Consider the following 19,980-nt stretch of genomic DNA (forward strand, 5'->3'; position numbering starts at 1 on the left):
TGAAACCTAGAGCTTCTGTGACTTTATTACGGCCTTTGAATTAGGATTAACTGGGCAGGCTGGAAGAAGAGAATAAAAGCATGTACAGAGCTTTCTGAGTCAAGCTTTTTATTATGGACTTTTTAAATCAAAGTGTTATACTAGTTTTACAAAACCTCTAAGTGCCTCTTCATGCAAATAGTTGTTAATGGGTTAAGTTTTATGTAAATGAATCAACTGGGTCTGAATGCTAAAGTTAAAAAAAAAGTATGATTTTAGGTTAATGAATTTATCACCATCACTGTCATTATTACTATTGTCAAGGAAAGTTGGGGACATTTATAAATAACTGAAGTTGTCATTGTATAGAAATAGCAGAATGCTGGTAATACAGGACTAAATAAAACATTGTAAGACTGAATCATTTATAATTGTGAATATGTACATATATATACACTGTGTGTGTGTGTGTGTGTGTGTGTGTGTGTGTGTTGTGTGTATGTGTGTTTAAGCTTCAGATAGAGTCTTTTTTTTAGTCATACTCAGGAACTTTAAATTAAACTTATTTTTTATTTTTTAAAAATCCACTAGAGAGATTAGAGATTTTAAAGTTTATTTTGGTAGAGAGAGAGAGAGAGAGAGAGAGAGAGAGAGAGAGAGAGAGAGAAAGCAGGAAAGGGGAAGAGAGAGCGAGAGAAAATCCCAGTCGGTGTGAAGTCCCATATGGGGCTCTAGCCCATACACTGAGAAATCATGACCTGAGCTGATCAAAAGTCTGATGCCCCAGGAACTTTAAGTGTAAGTCAGAAAACTTCCCCTGGTTCTTACTAGCCGTTTGGCCCTAGGCAAAGTTCTTACATTTCTCTGTGTCTTAGCCTATAAAATTAGAAAAATAAAACCATGCATAGAACTATGAAGATTAACTGAAAACATATTTAATATATGTGGCTCCACAGTAGGTACTCAGTATGTTTGTTCTTTAGAGTACTTGTTTTTGAAAATGGCTTTTCATTTAGATTTTCTGTTCTCCCCCACAGGGTTTAATCATTGTTAATATTATATTGAACCAAAGAAAGTTCACTACCATATAGACTTTCAGACTTGGGAAAACAAACATGAATAAGTAAAATATGTTTTATATTTGTATTGTCAAAAGTGTAGTAGTTTTATCTTTTTTTTTTTAATTTGTTTGGCAGATACTTACGACACTGGTTTTGGGAGGTGTTCAGACAGGTTTGGTGTCTTTCCCAAACTAATATCCCTTTTGTTTGTGTATAAGCATGCAGTCCTGTACTTTTGACCCTATTGCAAACATACACATACAAAACATGAGGCTACACTTCCAGATCCTGAATAGTCGTGTCATAAAAAATGGCATGTCCAGTAAGATCCGTTTTTGAGAGAGGATAAGGACATTGGCGTATGGTGGGGAGAGGTCGGTTGGAGACAGTGGAACTTGGACTTGACCCTGAATAATTTATCATTTGGGCTGAGATACGAGGAGGGGTATGTGAAGGGAAGAAAATATGTTAATACTTTGGACATAAAGAATATATATGACTTGGATTTGATGTAAAGAAAATTAGCTTGTTTAGAGATATTTGGTATTTTAGTCTATTTGAGAGGTCAGTATGAATAGTGTAGTGACTTGTGTTCATTATTGCCTCCTTAAGGAGGCATTTTTTTTTTTAGTGATTGTCCCTTTCCCCCATGAAGTTTTAATACCACAGGTATACCTTATCTGTTTGTGTACTGTGCTCCTTTATAGGACCAACAACCATTGCATTATGTATGTTTTTTTCACCCCTCCCACCCAAGAACCAATGGTCACTGTCTTGTGGGTGATATCACCACTGCTAAGAAAGCACGTTATAGTAGGAGCCACATATGAGGGCCTTCAACGTTTAGTTGAAAAGTATGGACTTTATTATGCATCAGGATTTTATTAGTCTGCATAATTTTGTATTTCATTCTTGATAGCTTGAGTGACCCTTCAGATAGTTTATACCATAGAACATGGGGGTCCTTCTTAATTTTCATTAACCTTTACCTATTTTGATTTTTGGTTGTGTAATCTTGGTTGGGTGTGTAGTGATGTGTGGGTGTGCGGACATGTATAATATAAACAAATTATATGTGTGTGTGTGTGTGTGAATGGCAGGATTTGAACTGGAGGGGATCATTTTTTGATGATTTTAAGATAACAGCTTTGCCTTACAAGGAAGGATTACCGGTCTAGTTTCTTGTGTTTCATAGGACCCGGTACTATACCAGCTACAGACAAGCATACAGCATGCAGCAACAGGCCATCTACAAGTGCTGGCCTGGTTGGAGCCCACAGGACAATGAACCTGGATGCCTACACTGTAAGTTATAGTGCTTCCTGTTTAACTCTGTGTCCCTAGAAGTAATGGTTTCCCTGTTTTGGGCTTCAGTCATATCATGCCTGTCAAGTTTCAGGCATCTTTAGAATCACCGTAGCTTCAGAGCAACTCTTTGGACTGAAAATTCACACTTGACATGTGCAGAAATGTACAAAAAGCTCTTCTGTTACGCATTTTTAATGATAGGTCGGGACTCAGAATGCATAGAACCGTTGCTTTATATTCTATCTCTTTATTTAAAAGTTTATTTAAAGCCAGACAGGTTACACCTTGGTTTTTATCTCCCTTTTCTGTTTGCCCCTTTCCCATATCATCAAATTTGTAATCCACAGTTGATTCAAAAGTCTGGAGGGAAATCACTGTACTAAATCTAAATGGGATTTCTCAACTTGTGCTTGTCATGATTAATTGCAGGACTCTGGAGGCAGCTTACTTCTTAAGATGAGGTATGTGGTCCTTTTACAAACCTCTGGTGAGGGTATTCCAGAACCTTTGGAGTATGTTTGACAGCACTCAAGCAGCCGCACTAGTGGCATTATATAGTTCATTCATGCCGGAAGAAATGGCTCCTTTTAGCTGCTCTTTTCCCTATGTGTTTATGGTTATTGCAAAGTCACTTAAAATGCTTCAGTGTGTTGCAATCAATGCAGCATCTTGGCACGACCATTCATCTCTTCTGTTATCCGTACCCTAGGGAGTTTGTAGGCATCCTGCTTCCTTCCCCACTGTGCTTTCTGCTCTTGAAATATCTTAGTGAAGTTGCCGCAGACTTCCCATGTTAAGCAGGCTTAGTGTTGAGTGGTGCACCAAGGGTCAGGTGTATTTGCATGCTGTGCGAGGCCACTGCAGCTGGCTGGTTAAGCTCGGTGAAAACACCTGGCCACTATGTCATCTCAACTATGCTATAAACTCCTGGAAATTAACAACTGTAAGATGACACCTGTCATAGTCCTTTGCCTCTGGTAAGTATTAGTATTTCTCACTTGATTTTTTGATTGTTTTGACCACATGATCATCGTCTCCGTGGCATTTCTTTAGACTGGTGCTACTCAAACTTGAAAGTGAATACAAATCACCTGGTGTCCTGTTAAGATATGGATTCTGATTCAGTAGATTTGGGGTAGGGTCTAAGATTCTGCATTTCTACAGGCTTCTAGTGATGTGGATGTGATTACAAACAGAGCTCTACCTGGCTTTAAACAGCAAGGCCTTATCTTACAATGAAAACATTGTGCGATCTCACCTTGGAGAGGCTGGTGGGGATTTCTAGATTGTATTTATATTAGCCGTGTACTTTCATTGAGGACTTTGTTTTTTCCCTCAGCTCCATTCATTCATTCCCTCACCCTCCTTGTCCACACTCCTTTTAGCTGTCCCTGCAGTGGGAACATGTTTCAATGGAAGGAGTTGCTCAGACGGTCAGGCCCAGCGGTGCAAAGTGTTCAGTGGGTTTTCAAGGCCACCAATATGGTGAGTCACCAAAAAGACCATTTTCTTATGATTTGGACCTGTCTGCTTTGCTTTTAGGGGCCAGCCAATGCTGTCGATTCAGACTAATGACAGGGTTATCCCTCTGGGGACTGGTGAACATTTAAAATGAGCCACTAAGCAAAAACTTACAACCTACAGTGTACTCAGCATCACAAAATATGCTTTGCAGTTTACTTTTAATTATTCACTATAAGAGTTCAAAGAGTAGTAGTCAGTACAAAATAGCCTCTCTTGTAAAGGAAATGGCAGCTTAATAAGAAAACCTCATTCTGACCTCAGATGCTAAATCTTTAACAGATTCATGGTTTGAAAGTGCTGGTACAGTGTTTTTCTGTGAGGTATCTGTGGTTTGTGGATGAACAAAGTGGGGATTAACACAAATGCAATGTGATACGATATTTACTATTTTTATGCCCTTTATTAAAAACAAAATAAAGCAAAAAAACCAACATTTGCTCGATTCTCAAAGTATCAACACTTGGTAACCTAATTTTCAAGGTTGGCGCTCTATCGCTTGTCAATTTTGGACATGTATCTTTTGAATAGTTCTCCTACAGGAAGTTTTTAAAATGGTCAGTGATAGAAAGTTTTTAAAACGGTCAGTGATCTATCTTTTACTGCATCTGCCATGAGATCAGGTGCTTTCAAAAGGATTTGTTTTTGACTTGATCATCTGTTTTGAGTCTCCGGAGGATGTGAATGCATCTGTTTTTATCTTTTCAGGGTAGGAAAAAAAAAAACAAAACAAAACAAAACAAAATTAAAAACCTATCTTGTAGAAGTTAAAAAAGTAGTTATAAAAAAACTAACAAAAATATTGTAATCCTTATTTTTTGCTGGTGTGTTTGTCTTCTCTTATCTGTTACTTGAATCTTTTTGTAAATGAAATTGTAAGGTGACTCAGAGCGCCAAAGGGTGCCCATTTATCTCCCCTGCTCTTGGCATAAGGTTAAGGCTCACGTTTTTCACAGGTCACCTCAAAGCTCTTCTTGCAAATTAATCCTGATATTCTTTTCTGGGTTGTTTGCTTTTTTTTTTTTTAAACAAATGTGTGAATTAACATGAAACCGATTTTCAACCCCAATTTATTCTTTCACTGTGGAACACTGATTCTGAAATAAGGTTTAGTGTACTCCTAGAGCTCTAGCATATATATCTTCAACTGTTTTCATCATTTTCAAGAAGCTAGCAGAAATTATATGTTGATCCATGATAACACATTGTTTAAATTGTTTCAAGTACATGTATAACACTGATTTCCTCATCTTGATCAATAGCTGTGATGGGCAATTACACATGTCATTGATTCATTAAGAATTAAAAAAAATAATTCATTATTAGTTTATTAATTCATTTGTTTGGGCAGAACAAGTCTTATAAAACATCAAGTCCCTGAGGGAAAAGGTAATTAAAGAGGCATATGGTAACGATAATGACCTAGAAATTACACCTGGGTTAATTTATTCTTTGTTTTCTACATCAGTACTTGGATATTTTGATTATTTTAATCTCTTAAGTTTTATATACCAAAGTAATTTAAATGCTTTTTGAAATTCAAGTTAGACTTCCTATTTTTCAATTTTGCGTTGGTGAGAATACTGGGCTATTTTAAATGTAGGCAGAATCAGTGTATCTTTTCCACAAGTTTGTTTGTACACTAAAAAAATTCCAGAAGTCATGAGAGAAGACCAATCATACAAAATACCTTTGTGAAGTCTGCATTTCCTTTATGGTGTTATTGTCCAATTGTGTTTATCTTTAGATCTTGACACATATTTTCTCTCACTGTAGAACTGCTGTGTTCAATTTAAAAAGAAAAACCATGAATTCTGAGGGGTGTTCAATCTGAAGTAGGAGTTCAGACATCTCCTACATGGTATCACATGTATCTAGCAAAATGAGATATCACAAAGTATGTAAATTTAAGAGGATTTCATGGAGGGATTTAGAAAACTTCCTAGGAAATCAAGTATTTGGGGAAACAAATGGAGAAACAATTAAGAAGAATGACATTTGCTGAGTCTTGAAGTAGTTTAAAGATGAAAATCACCAAAGAATGTTTTTGAAAATAATATAATTGATAGGACATATACCCTATCAAATAGGTTGATTATAGTCTGGTGGTACTGCTTATAACCTAGCTGGGTTTGAGTTCTTATGGTTGAGTACATAATCCTTGGTCAGATTGACACTAGTCTTTCTCTCTCCCTATAGTATATATATCACAATGAAAATAACTTCATGTTGTTTTCAAATTATATATATAAGCAAGAATTCAAATTATAAAAAATTCAAATTTTGAAAAATATCAAATTATAAAACATTGCCATATATAATAAAAGAAAGTGAAAGTGCAGTCTATTGCCCTCAGATAGGTCATCCTTTTGTTTATTTATTCATATTTATACACACGTATGCAATTTTATATAAATAAGATTATGTCCTATATACTGTTTTGCCATGAATTCCCCTCTTTGTGTGTGTGTGTGTGTGTGTGTGTGTGTGTGTGTGTGTGTGTTTACCTTCTCCTTTCTTTTCCCTCTTCCCTTCCAACTTCTTCTCTCCTCCCCAGTAACAACTTGCTGAATCCTTTTTTGTATTTTTCTCTGTGCTCATGTCCTCACTCATGTATGCAGGAAACAGCTGCATAATTTTTCATGCCAATTTTTTGGCACAAGGATATGGTGCTTTTATTTCTGTGAAACAGACTCCCAGAAGTTTGTTATGTGTATTTTAAATTTTAATATATTTAAGGATTAAAACATTCTTTTAAATTATTTGTAAAATATTTTGTGGGCCATGGTAATGTCTTTACCAACTTATTTGGTTGGTATGGATTAAAAATCTAGATAAATGCTAATTATTTACTTATTTGTTGACATGTTGACAAAATAGGGAATCACGTGCATCTTCATTCACAACTAGAGATCTCATAAATTAAAATTCTAGGATCGAGGTTATTGTAAGCATGGATTGGTCTTAGTATAGGGTAATATTGACTTTATTAGAGAAGTATGGGGAAAAAGAAAGTCTAGAAAATGAACCAGATGGCCTATTAAAAATGGAGAAAATGATCTAGTCCTGGAGAGAGAAGGGACATGCTAATAACTGAGAGAAATGCTTGAAGTTAATAATGATTCTAAAATTGTGTATCTACTTAACTCATTTGAAAAATCTTCCTCTAATAAGGAAAAATGAAGAAAATGAATTTGGACAATTAGGAAGTAATGAAGAGCTTTCTAAAATAGCTATTGATTAAAGGAATCAAAGGGAATACTTTGAAGATTTGAACACATGCAAATCAGACTAGATAGATGGTGGTAGAATTTTCTTTCTTTTTTAATTCTATGGATCCAGGCAGAACCACTTGGAGCTTCATTAACTGATTAATATCACACACAAAGTCACACTTTTTCACCTCATCACTTAATCCATCTTCCCTTTCTCTGGTCAGAGGTCAGTTAAATTATAATGTACCTAATGGTTGGATGCTAAGACTGAGGTCTTCTTGTCTCTTTTATTCAAATATTAATTAATGAATTAATTCTTCTAGTCAGTCTTTCAGTTGGTCAGTAAATATTTATACACTATGCTTGTGCAAGATACTGAGATACCAAAACAAATTTGGTGTCTTTAGTGTGGTGGGGACTAGAAACCAAGAAACCAAGGATTATATAGCAGTTCTCAAGTGCTATGATGGACTATGATTCTGTCCTAAAAGAAACCAGAAGAGAGTCCATCTATGACATGCCAGGTGATGTCAGAAGGTTTCTTAGAAGAGTTGAAAATACAAAACACAACTCATTCTTAGAGATAAACAGAACAGTAATATGAGATTCAGCATAGGAAATAGAATATTTCCCAGAGACATGAAAAACACAGCAAACTGAATGAATAATAATAATAATAATAATAATAATAATAATAATAACAATAATAAAAGTAATTCTCCTGGCTGCAATAAGAGATGTGTCTGGGATGTGGCAAAAAATGTGACTTTGTTTAGGTTCAGGGCAGCAGTCCCTCAGCTTTTCTTGGTCCAGCCAAACCAGCGATTTCAGAACTGTTTGCACAAATGGCTTAACGGATGGGGTTCTGCAGGGACTTTGTCTTTCCTAAATTTAGCATCTGAGCAGCCAGTCCAACATTTGGGATTTCTTGAGCATACAACAGTAGTGGGTGTTTCTCCACTCCTGTGTCAGAGTCCCTGGTATCTCCATTACTTCAAAGTTTGATGTCTGTTTCATTTTCAAGATGAAGTGTTGCTGGAGTGCTGTCTCATAACATGGAAAGCCCTTGGAAGTTCTGGCACCGAGGTTGTCTCATCACTGACTTCTTATCCTGAAGAAGTCATCTTATATCCCCGAGCCTCAGTGTCATCATTTGTAAACTAATAATAGCTCACATTTTTCTGAACACCTTTCAGGTCCCAGACACTATTCTTAACGATTTCCATGGATTAAGTTATCAATCCTTAAACAAGTCTTTGAAGTAAACACTCTTATTTACCACGTTGTTGTACCTGACAGAGGGATACAAACTTGTCCAAGGTCAAACAACCAGGTAACAGGAGATATGAGATACATATCCATGTGTTCTGGCTTCAGAGCCTACAAGCTTAACCTTCAAGTCATGGTCCCTTTATAAAAATATTCAGCATAATTGCCTGTCTGCTAGGTTGTTATTTGTGAGAGTCTATGTGATAATGCATGTGATCTGTACTTTGGAAAACATTATCCAAGCATTACTTCCATTGGTTGACTATAAATTCTCTGAGAATCTTTAGAGGAAGTGCACAGTGTGAAGAGGAAAAGGCTGCTGTTGTTGCTTTCCTTCCTATCCTGTGGGAAGTCTGAGCAAACCTTAGGTGTTGGGTCACAGGTGTGGTTTGGAATCAACCAGTAGGTTCCTCAAGGAGTCCAGTGAGCTCTCTGCATGATGTATCTGTTCTTGGTGGATAGGAAGTTGGACCAAAGGATTTTCGCAATGACTTGTCTACAAGAGCATTTTGAATTTGGGAAGTGGCATAGGTTAAATTGTGTCCCCCCTCCCTGCCTGGGAATTCTATATTGAAATCCTAATCCCTGGTAGTTCAGAATGTGACTTTATTTGGAAATATGGATGTTGCAGATGTAATTAGTAAGGTGCAATGATACTGGAGCAGGGCAGTCCCCTAATCCAATATGACTGGTGTCCTAATAAAAAGGGGAAATTTGGGCAGAGGCATGCACATAGGAAGAATATCATGGGGAGATGATCGCAGTGATACACCTACAAGTGAAGGGAAGCCGAGGACTGCTAGCAAGCTACTAGAGGAAGGGCATGGCAAAGAGTTTTCCTCACAGCCCTCAAAAGGAAGCAACCCTGCAGACAACTTGATCTCAGACTTCTAGCTTCCAGAACTGTGAGACAATAACACTCGGAGGCTTAAGCCTCCCTGTTTGTGGTACTTTGTTACAGCAGCCCTGGCAAACTAATATAGGAGGTTTAGAAAACATTTTTTTTAAATCTACAGCCTCGTGTCAGCAGTAGGCCTACTGAAACAATGAAGACGGAGAAAAAATGGCAGGGGGTTTATAAAGAGCAAATGATGCTAAGAAATTTGATGACTTATTTTTAATTGAATTATAAAATTAGTGTGGGAAGGAGATTTAATTTGGAAAAAATGCAAAATCATTAATTGAACACACTTACTAATCTGCAGTCCTAAATGAGCATTGTTAGGCAACCGTATGAAACAGAACAGGTTATATTACGGAGATATATTGATATGTGTCCTTAGCATGAGCTGGCAGTGTAAAACTCAGTATTATTTTGTTTTCCCCACAAAGATGCATTGCATGAGAGCCTTAAGCCCTCAACAGGGTTGTAGCAAGTCTGTATTAAGGTGACTGCATTCTGCTTCACATAACTTGACAGAAGGATATGGCAGTATTGACAGGGGTTGGGACAAGTGCAGTGAAGGGACAGATAGACCATTTATGAGGAAAGTAAAGCAATAACTATCTGACATCTTCTTGTAAGCCCACTAATGAGGCATTCTATTCTTTGGAATCCATGCAGAAAATGTACTACTCTGACACTGTTTCAACATAGCAGCTTTAAAAGTACTTTTACTGGGGCGCCTGGATGGCTCAGTTGGTTAGGTGTCTGACTCTCGGTTTCGGCTCAGGTCATGATCTCATGGTTTGTGAGATCGAACCCCGTATTGGGCTCTGTGCTGTCAGCATAGAGCCTGCTTGGGATTCTCTCTCTCTCTCTCTCTGTCTCTCTCTCTCTCTCTCTCCCCTTCTCTCCCTCTCTTTCTGCTCCCCCCCACTGTCTCTGTCTCTCTCAAAATAAATTAAAAAACTTAAAAAAATTAAAAGTGCTTTTACTAATACACCCTTGCAGGTATGCTTTGCATGGCTAGTGTTAGCAAACATAAGATGCAATTTAAAAAAGACTGCCTGAGAATTTCCTGATGTTGTGAATATGACGACCTTACAGGAGAATGACCTAGTGCAACTGAGGCTTATATGATTCTATAGGGTGTAATTAATGATGTACTAGAAAATATTGTAGGTAGGTAACAATGATTGTAATAGCTAACTCATAAATCATGCTTTCTACATACTAGATGTTGTCCTAAATGCTTCATGCATGTTGCCTCATTTAATACAATAGTCCTATAAGGTAAGTGCCATTAATAGCCCCTATTACAGATGGCGCACCTGCAGTAAAGAGAGGGTAGGGAGCTTAGCTGAGATCATACACATAGCAAATGATGGTGCCAGGGTGTGGACTCAGGCGGTCCAGCTCTCCATTTTGTCCTTTCAACCACTGTGTGATGCTGTTTCTTTAAAGTGTACAACACTTTCTTGTTTATGAAAAATGTAGTTGATAACACATTTCTAAAAGGGATTTATACTTTTTAGTGTTTAGACCTGATCAGTATGCTGAGAAAAGTCTTCCTACAAAAAGTATGAACTTAATGATTCTTTTCATTTACAATTGTGTTCATTATACACATATGTATTGAATGACTGTGACCTGTGTAAGAAATATATGGCTGTACTATCGCAGTCTGTATTCCGGTTATGGAGACAGGAAAACAAATCATTATAATGAATGATGTTGAATTTTGTCAGAAATACCTTAAAAGGGGCACAGGAATGAGGTCATGGTAGAGAGTTAGACTTGGAAAGTTGTGGCAAATAAGACTGTAGATTAATGCCATGCTACTCATTATTGCCAAGCTAAATAGTTTGGATTGCAGCTCCTCAGATGTGTAATGCCACTGAAGATTTTAAGATGGGCATTTTATATGTAAAGTGTGTTTTAAAGATACAGCTACAAGGAAGCATCTCAATCCAGATTTCAAGATATACTGCAGATCCATAGTAATAAAAACGGTCTGAGACTGGCACAAAAATAGACACATGGATTAATGGAACAGGACAGAGAGCCCAGAGATAAACCCATATGGTTAGTTAATCTTTGACAAAGGAGACAAGAATATACAAGGGGGGAAAAGAAATGGGAACACTGGACATTACGTGCAGAAGAATGAAACTGGACCACTTTCTTATACCACACACAAAAATAAAATGGATTAAATATCTAAATCTGAGACCTGAAAACTTAAAACTCCTAAGAGTAATCTCTTGGATAGCACCCTTAGCAACATATTTATGGATATGTCTCCTGAGGCAAGGGGGAAAAAAAAAGCAAAAGTAGACTACTGTGACTACCTCAGAATGAAAAGCTTTTGTATAGTAAAGGAAACAATCAACAAAACTAAAGACAACCTACTGAATGGGAAAATATATTTGCAAATCATATATCCAAGAAAGGGTTAATATCCAAAATATATAAAGAACTTACACAACTCAGCACCAAGCCAAACAATCTGATTAAAAATGGTCAGAGGACCTGAATAGACACTTTTTCAAAGAAGACATACAAATGACCAACAGACACATGAAAAGGTGCTCAACATCACCCATTATCAGGGAAATGTGAATCAAAGCCATAATGAGATAACCACCTCACACTAGTCAGAATGGCTATTATGAAAACAAATAAACAACAACAACAAACTAAGAGGGGCACCTGGGTGGCTCAGTCGGTTGAGTGTCTGACTCCTGGTTTTGGCTTAAGTCATGATCTCACAGTTTGTGAGTTCAAGCCCATATCAGGCTCTGCGCTGATGGTGCGGAGCCTGCTTAGGATTCTCTCTCCTCCTCTCTCTGCCCCTCCCCTGCTCATTGTATTCCTCTCTGTCTCTCTGTCTCTCTCTCTCTCTCTCTCAAAAAAAAAAAAAAAACTGCCTCTTTTTGGTTTTTTTGACTACAAGTTTAAGTCCTATTTTCTCTTAAGGAACTTGATGAACATAGTTTGAAAAAAGAAATCCTGGATAAAAAAAAAGTTAACATGCTCTACTGCAGAATATGGTTCACTTTTTTTTTTTTTAAGAATAGTGTAGATGAGTTTTTGCTTGACATTTGAATTTGAAGATATGGTAGACCTTAGGGAATGTATCACTTGGTTTGGGTAGTGCAACTTCAGTTCTTAGTTTTTGTTTTGTTTATCCTTTTTTTCTTTCTTTCCCTCTTTCTCTCTTTCTTTCTTTCTTTCTTTTTTTTTTTTTTTTTTTTTTTTTTTTTTTTTTTTTTTTTTTTTTTTTTTTTTTTTTTTTTAAGTAAGCTCCATGCCCAGTGTGGAGCCCAGCACGGGGCTTGAACTCACAACTCAAAGACTGAGATCTGAGCTGAGATCAAGAGTTGGACGCTTAACTGACCGAGCCACCAGGCACCCCACTCTTAGTTCTTTTTGAAACCATAAATTATTTAATCTATAATAAAAGTCTATTAGTAACGGCTATAGGTGGAATGGAGCATTTCACTCTTTTCTGCTAGAGTTTAGTCTGGTCAATGTTAGAAACGACTTGTATGATAATCAATTATTAAAATTACTTTAAGTGATCAGGGTGTCTTATGTTGTGTAAAGAAAAATGAAGCTTCTCTCCAAGATTCTTGCTCTCAGGGCAGTTGAGTGAGTCTGGATTTGGCCAGTGGGGATAGGAGACGGGAGGAAGCATGTGGAGGGCGTGCTACCTCAGTGCTGTTCTCCAGACAAAACAGTCCTGGGTACTCAGTAAAATGATCACAGGCTTCTTTGACGGTGATTTAAGGGTACATTTCCTGAAAGAGGCAAAATAGAAGACCAGAGAAAGACAATGCAAAATAAAAATCAAATTCTAGGTTACACAAATGGAGGAGAGTATTGATCGTCAAGAGAGTTGAGAGTGTGTGATATTGAAGGTAGAGATTTAGCTACACAGATTCGGACCTTGTTCTCAACAGGAGCATCTGTGCAAGGCATCCTCTTCCTTACTGGTCAAGCATAGTGAAAAGTTGGATGTATAGAACATGATGCCTTAATATTATATTTTTTAAACATGAATAGTGTGCTTTACTGTGTGTCTCAAACAAATGTTGTTTCGGTATTTGCTGTCTGATCTTGTTTATCTGTTACTCTTGGAAAATCTCATTTTTGACTGGACTTGGACTTAGAGGTAGAAGCTTTCAGAAGACAGCATCCATCTCTTGGCAGTCTGTCGCTGGTGTGTTTCTTTGGCTTCTTTCATTCTCTTGGCTAAAAGTTTAGCATATTCTGCAGCCTCTTCCTTATGTTTCTTAGTATGTTGTTTCTTCAGAGCAATACACTGATGTGTGTGTTGAAGGGCGCATGGAGTAACAAGACACTGAATCTTGGGTGCTTTGGTTCTAGATTTCTTACCTTTGTTTAAGGGCTTTATCACAACATACTGGCAGATGTCATCTTCTGTGGAGAGATTGAAAGTTCGCGGATTCTGCCAGTTCTTTTGGGCCCCAGGAGATGTGAGGCACAGTGGTATCAGTGAGTGCAGAAATGGGAACACTGAGATTGGCATCCACAATGCAACCCCAAACAGATTCGCACGGTCTTCCTTCGGTGCTCGTTGGTCTGTAGCAGGAATGCCCCTTACTTGGCAGCAGGTGGACACCCTGATTCATGGGGAAGCCTTGTTTGTCATCACTACCACTGATTCAGACCATGTAACCCTTCCATTCTGCACCCAGAACATCAGCAGCAACTTCTGTGGCCATAGGCTTCTCATAAAAGGTATCAAGTTTGCATTCACCATGCACTTCAATGAGTTTCTGGCAGCCAGTAGCTGGGAAAGATGTTCAGCTTCATCTTAAAAGCAGACTGTTGCCTCCGAGGTACCATAAAAAAGAGCTATATTTCTCAAAATTTATTCTCTGGATCACTGTTTCTGTTGGATTTTTGAAAGTTTATTTATATTGAGAGAGAGAGAGTGCATGAGCAGAGGCAGAGCAGAGAGAGAGGGAGAAAAAGAATCCCAAGCAGGCTCCATGCTTGTCAGCACAGAGCCTGACTCAGGGCTTGATCCCATGAACTTTGAGATCATGGCCTGAGCCAAAATCAAGTGTCAGATGCTTAACCAACTGAGCCACACAGGCACTGCCCCCCCCCCCCCCCCCCCCACAAGTTGAATTTTAAGAAGTGTTAGAGGAAACTGTCTTTGGAACAGTTTGGGAAATTCTATGTCAAACAGCCTAATATTGGGTTCATTCTTGTAGGAGTGTCCAGAACCTTCAATGTGGTAATGTATATTGTGATTCTCTCAAAAGACTGTCTAGATGCCAGTGTATTCCGGAGCCATGTGACTATATAGACCTTTTTATGGAACTGTCTTGAAGTATTTTTATTTTTTTATTAATATTCTTGAAGCATTATTATTTTGTAGCACTCAATTGCTCTGGGGAATATATATATATATCTCAAAATTAGATATCAAAAAGCTAAAGCTATTTTTCCAATCTGCTCAACTAATAATAACATACTTATATAGTAGTTTAAAAAAACCACATTTAACAAGGTGCTTTTCCCATATGTTATCTCATTTAAGCCTCACACCCACTCTGTGAGGGAGTTCATATTATTCTCAAATTAGAATCGAGGTGACAGAGACTCAGGAAGCTTAATTGATGTGTCCAAATCACAGTTTGTTGGTAGCTGAGCCAAGATTTCAATCCAGATCGTTACTCTAGTGTTTTATGCTATTGTCGCCCAGCTACCTGGGGGGTCAGCAGGGCTTGCCACAGGCCCATAGGGCCCCTTTTTAATTCTTTCTCATCGTTTTCCATTTAGGCCTCCATGCAGTTTTCATAATTCAAAATTTTCTCTTTTCTCCCTTTCATCCATCAGAATTTAGTTCCATTACTTCCCCCAGTAAACAGCCTCAAACTAAAGTATTCATGGAGACTTCTGGTTTAACATATTTGTATTTTAACAGTGAAAACACAGTGCTTCACCTAAATGGTGACATAGAACTGGCAGTCAGCAGATGCGGCGATCTTGTAGGGGGAGTTTTGAGGAATCCCTCCAAATGTTCTGTGTAGACTACTTACTGTTCATGCTCTTTCCACTCAGAGGTGCAGAACCAGCTGTGTCTGCCACCTGCCAGGCAAGTGGTGGTAGTTGGTGACAGTTCACTCCTTCATTATTGCCAATGAGGGAAAGAACTCCTGCTATGTTTGTTCAAGCTCATAATGCCAAAGTCTGTGTTTCCAACTGGGCTTCATACTGCATTTTATGCCCCCCGCCCTCCCTTCTCTCACCTCCAGGCATAAAGCATAAATTAGCTTTCTTAATCTCTAGTTTATTAAATAAATCTCCCCTGGCCTTTGGAATGCCTAAGGGCATAGTTACAACCATAATGAGTATGTTTACCATTGAGATAAATGCCCCAAATCAAAGGCTAATGAAAAGGTGAAGATCTGCAGGAAAGAATTTAACATTAGGCAAAAAGAGTTCTGCACTTTGACCTCAGTTTCTGGGAAGTAATCTCTCAGCCCTTGTAATGTCATATCTGACAGGGGCTTTGGGTCATTGGATAGTCTAACAAATGACTTAGGGTGAGGGCTGGACACATTTCGCTAGTCTTAGTTTGAGGTTCTTGCCACACCAGAAAGACCAACAACATCGGTAGGGGTTTTAGGTTGCTCCCAAAGGGGCTGGAAACTGGAACTTGAGATCAACTAAGTGAGCAATCAGTGAATCAATCATGTCTATGTAATGAAGTCTCAATAAAAACTCTTTACATGGGACTCAGCTGAGCCTCCCTGACTGGCAGTAGTCCAGTAGTCCATACATGTTGTCACATGCCGATGCCAGAGAAGTCACATGCTCTGATTTTACAGAGGACATTGGAGGCTCCACTGTGGTACTTCCCAACTCTGCCCTATTCACTTCTTTCCTTGGCCAATTTTATTTATTTATTTATTTATTTATTTATTTATTTATTTATTTATTTATCTATCTATCTATCTATCTATCTATTCATTCATTCATTTATTAATTCATTCATTAATTCATTTATTTTTGAGAGATAGAGCAGGGAGCCAAAGAGAGAGAGACAGACAGACAGACAGAGAATCCCAAACAGGCTCTACACTGTCAGTGCAGAGCCTGACACTGGGCTCAATCTCATGAACCGTGAGTTCGTGACCTGAGCCGAAATTAAGAGTCAGACGCTCAACTGACTGAGCCACTCAGATGCCCCTGGCCAATTTTAATATAATAGCTTTGAGTGATTATTGTGAGTCCTTCTAACAAGTCATTGCACATAAGGGTGGTTTTGGGAACCCCCTCAACTTGCAGTTGGTGTCAGAAGTGAAGATAATCTCTTGTGGGGACTGTTCCCTCTAACTTCTCAGCTGGCTAAACTCTGTCAGAGGAAAAGTCTCTTCTCACTTTTTTTCTCCTTCAAAAATAAAGTGCTTTGAGTCTTTGTTCTGCTTCCTAGTGAGTGTGGGGCACGTGGAGAATTAAGTAACATTCTGTGGCTGTTCAGTTGTGCAGGATGGTACTGGATGAGGGCTTTCCTCATCATTGCTGAAAAACAATAGTGTCTGGATTGCCTAAGTGGGTTGAAAGTAATGGCTTAACTCACCCATTTATTGAATCAGATGGCAAACCACAGAAGGCAAGTGCAAAAATAACATTTTTATAATCTGTTAGTTCTAAACAATGCTGGAGACTGGGGGATGTGGGAAGTAGGAGACTAAAGTGCAAGAGACCTGAAGATTTAAGAGACTGCCTGCATTTTGAATGGATATTAGTTGAAGTCGTTGTAATGGTTTTAAAGACTACATGCTAAAGAATATTTAACAACTGGAGGTTTAGTTGTGTAACTCAAATAAAGGCTATTTTTTTTTCCATTTTGACAGAAGAGATGATATGTTTTGTTCTGTTGTGAGTTCTAGTGACCCCTGCTTAGCTTTCATTTATCACAAATAATCTTCTCCAGGGTACTACAATTGCTGGCAATGTTGAGATGCTTATATTACATCTAACCTTGGAAAAGGGTCAAAATAAATCTGTGAATTAAGCAAGAATATATTACAGCTGGCTGAAGAACGTGTCAGGAATACCTGAAGAGAAAACTAAAACTGTTTTCCCCCTACAGTCTACATATATGATTGTTGTGGCTTCTTTGCCATTCACTTGGAGTTTCATAGAGAAATATTGTTCTCATTTTAGTCCTAATGTGAGTAAATGTCCACTGTGGACCGAGACTCCCTCACAGAATAGAGAAAGCATGTGGTTGCTGGCGTTGGGATGCTCTCATATACAAAGAAGGAAATACTAAAATAACACATCAACTGTGATAATCTCCACTTACCTAGAAACAAAACAAGTACAATGAAAGGCTCAGTGAAAGGCTCAAATGAAATGAAAGGCTCAATGAAAGGCTCAAATGCCTCGACTATATAAACGTATGGTTAGCAGAGGGGCACCTGGGTGGCTCAGTCGGTTGAGCGTCCGACTTCAGCTCAGGCATGATCTCGCAGTCCGTGAGTTCGAGCCCCACGTCGGGCTCTGTGCTGACAGTTCAGAGCCTGGAGCCTGCTTCGGATTCTGTGTCTCCCTCTCTGCCCCTCCCCACTCATGCTCTGTCTCTCTCTGTCTCAAAAATAAATAAAAACATTAAAAAAATTAATAAAAAATGTATGGTTAGCAGTGGGGTAGAGAAGGTCCCAATATTGGATAATCTTAATGGTAAGTTCATTGCTAACTTAGAGAATTATGTATAAATGCTGATGGCACCTGTAGAGGAAGCCATAATGCAAAAGGATACAAGAAAAGGAGAGAGCATAATGGATATTAAAATTGAAAGGAAGCAAATTATACTTCTACTGGAGGAAATGGAAATTAAGACTAATGTTCTATTGTAAGAAACATAGAAGTTAATATATTGACTGTGTCTTGAAAAATGCAATTCAAAGTCTTTTTTTCCTTTATCAAGTGTTTTTCTTATGTAGATAGTCCCACTTTATGACTACGGCACAATTAAAGAAGGAAACATGGTATTTACAAGCGTCACTTGAAAAAAATGTTTATTCCAAGCAGGATTAAAATTTTATAAATGCATTAGGGCAAATATTATACTTTACAGTGAAGAAGTCTCCTTCATAGTCAGCTAACAAATAAGAAAATCTAGGTAACAAAGAAATTAAAGCTGAACACATCTAATAGTTTAATAAGTGGGAAATGAAAGGTGAGATTTTGCATGAACTGAAAAAAAAATGAAGTTTAATGAAGTCACTGACATGATGATACTTAAAGTTGGAGATATTACATATTCATTCATTCACTCATTGATACATGCATGCATTCATTGATTCATTAACTCAACAAGTCATTGTACCAGGCATTTGGACAGCAGATCTTTTGGCCACAAAAGTGAAATGCTCCAAATAGTAAATTTTCTTGGTGGTGAAGAGAAATGGTTAAGTGCCTTCTGAAGCTTTAAACAATATGTTGTTTGGCCTGAGCTAGTAATAAATGTTTTATTGCCTTTTTAAATATTTTGAAATCCTTCTAAAATGTATGTGACCTTAAGGTAATTAAGTTGTTTCGGAGAATGAGACTGCCTTTGACCATTCTGGATCAATTGTATTTTATTATAATGGAATAGTAAAGATTACATTCAAGAAAAGTAGTGGCAATAGCAGCAAGCATACAACATTTCAAAAATCAGGAAAAGTGGTCCCGATCCTACCTGAAGGTCCACTATACCAAAACATTCCTTCTTTGTTCAAAATGGTATTTTCTGACTTCCTTACCCTGTTGTATAGAGTACAGTATATACTATCCTGGCCCTGTTGCGTCCTGGAAGAAGTAAGGTCAGACAGAAAGCAGACTATCAAGAGATTTCTTTGTGGCTTTAAAGTACATCAGGCTCCTTCTGGCTTCAACTTATCTCTGTTATAAAATGTTACCTGTGGGAACCATCTGGGAATCAGTAGGTGAGACTTAATATTGTGATTCTAAACAGGCCTTCACATAAAGACAGTCTTGATATCTGATCATTAACAAAGAGAATGTATGTGTGCCATTTGCCAAGTCACACAGTTTTGCTAAGCAAAAAGAAAATGCATGAAATCGAATCCAGAGGCTTTATTAAGATGATTATTTCTTCTGTTGTTTGTTTATTTAGGAACATGACATTGAGCCCAACTCTAACTTTTTTTTAATATTGTTTTTTTTTTTCTTAAACAAAAAAAGGAATAACTGTCTAAATAGGGAGGTATCAAGTTTCCTCTTGCTGAAGATACAGAACTAGATTATGATTGAGCACATGGTAGGATTGGCATAAAGGGGCTTGCCAAGTTAACACTGACTAGTAGGGGAAGAAAACAACCTTTAAGATCACTTCAAAGTCTGAGGTTCTGTGATCTATAGATGGCAGTTCTGAGGCCAGGTCCAACCTTAGCATCTTTCAACCTGGCTCCCACCAAGGGGCCTGAAACAAACTGAGCTTTAAATGTGTGTGTTGAATGAGTGAATTAATGGAGTGATCAGAAATTTATTTACCTTGCTGTGTAGTTTTAAGTGTGAGTCTGCAAAATTAGGCTTAAAAGGCGGTTTCTTTTTCTTTGGGCCATTACATCAGCAGTTTGGGTCCTTGTCCCAGGCTGAACAGCACAGCAAGGCTGTGGCTGTCTCAGCAGCCTCAGCTGAGCTTTTCCTGGGATGGGTAGCTTCGTTCCACTTGATTCACATGACC

The 19,980-nt window shown here is 37.9% G+C and overlaps 1 pseudogene; it reads right to left on the minus strand.

Moving 5' to 3' along the window:
• Positions 1–13,344: 13,344 nt before the first annotated feature.
• Positions 13,345–14,062, minus strand: LOC115522847 (annotated as a pseudogene).
• Between the last annotated feature and the right edge of the window lie 5,918 nt (positions 14,063–19,980).

Source organism: Lynx canadensis, chromosome C2 (genome assembly GCF_007474595.2).
Source record: "Lynx canadensis isolate LIC74 chromosome C2, mLynCan4.pri.v2, whole genome shotgun sequence".
Classification (NCBI taxonomy): Eukaryota; Metazoa; Chordata; class Mammalia; order Carnivora; family Felidae; genus Lynx; species Lynx canadensis.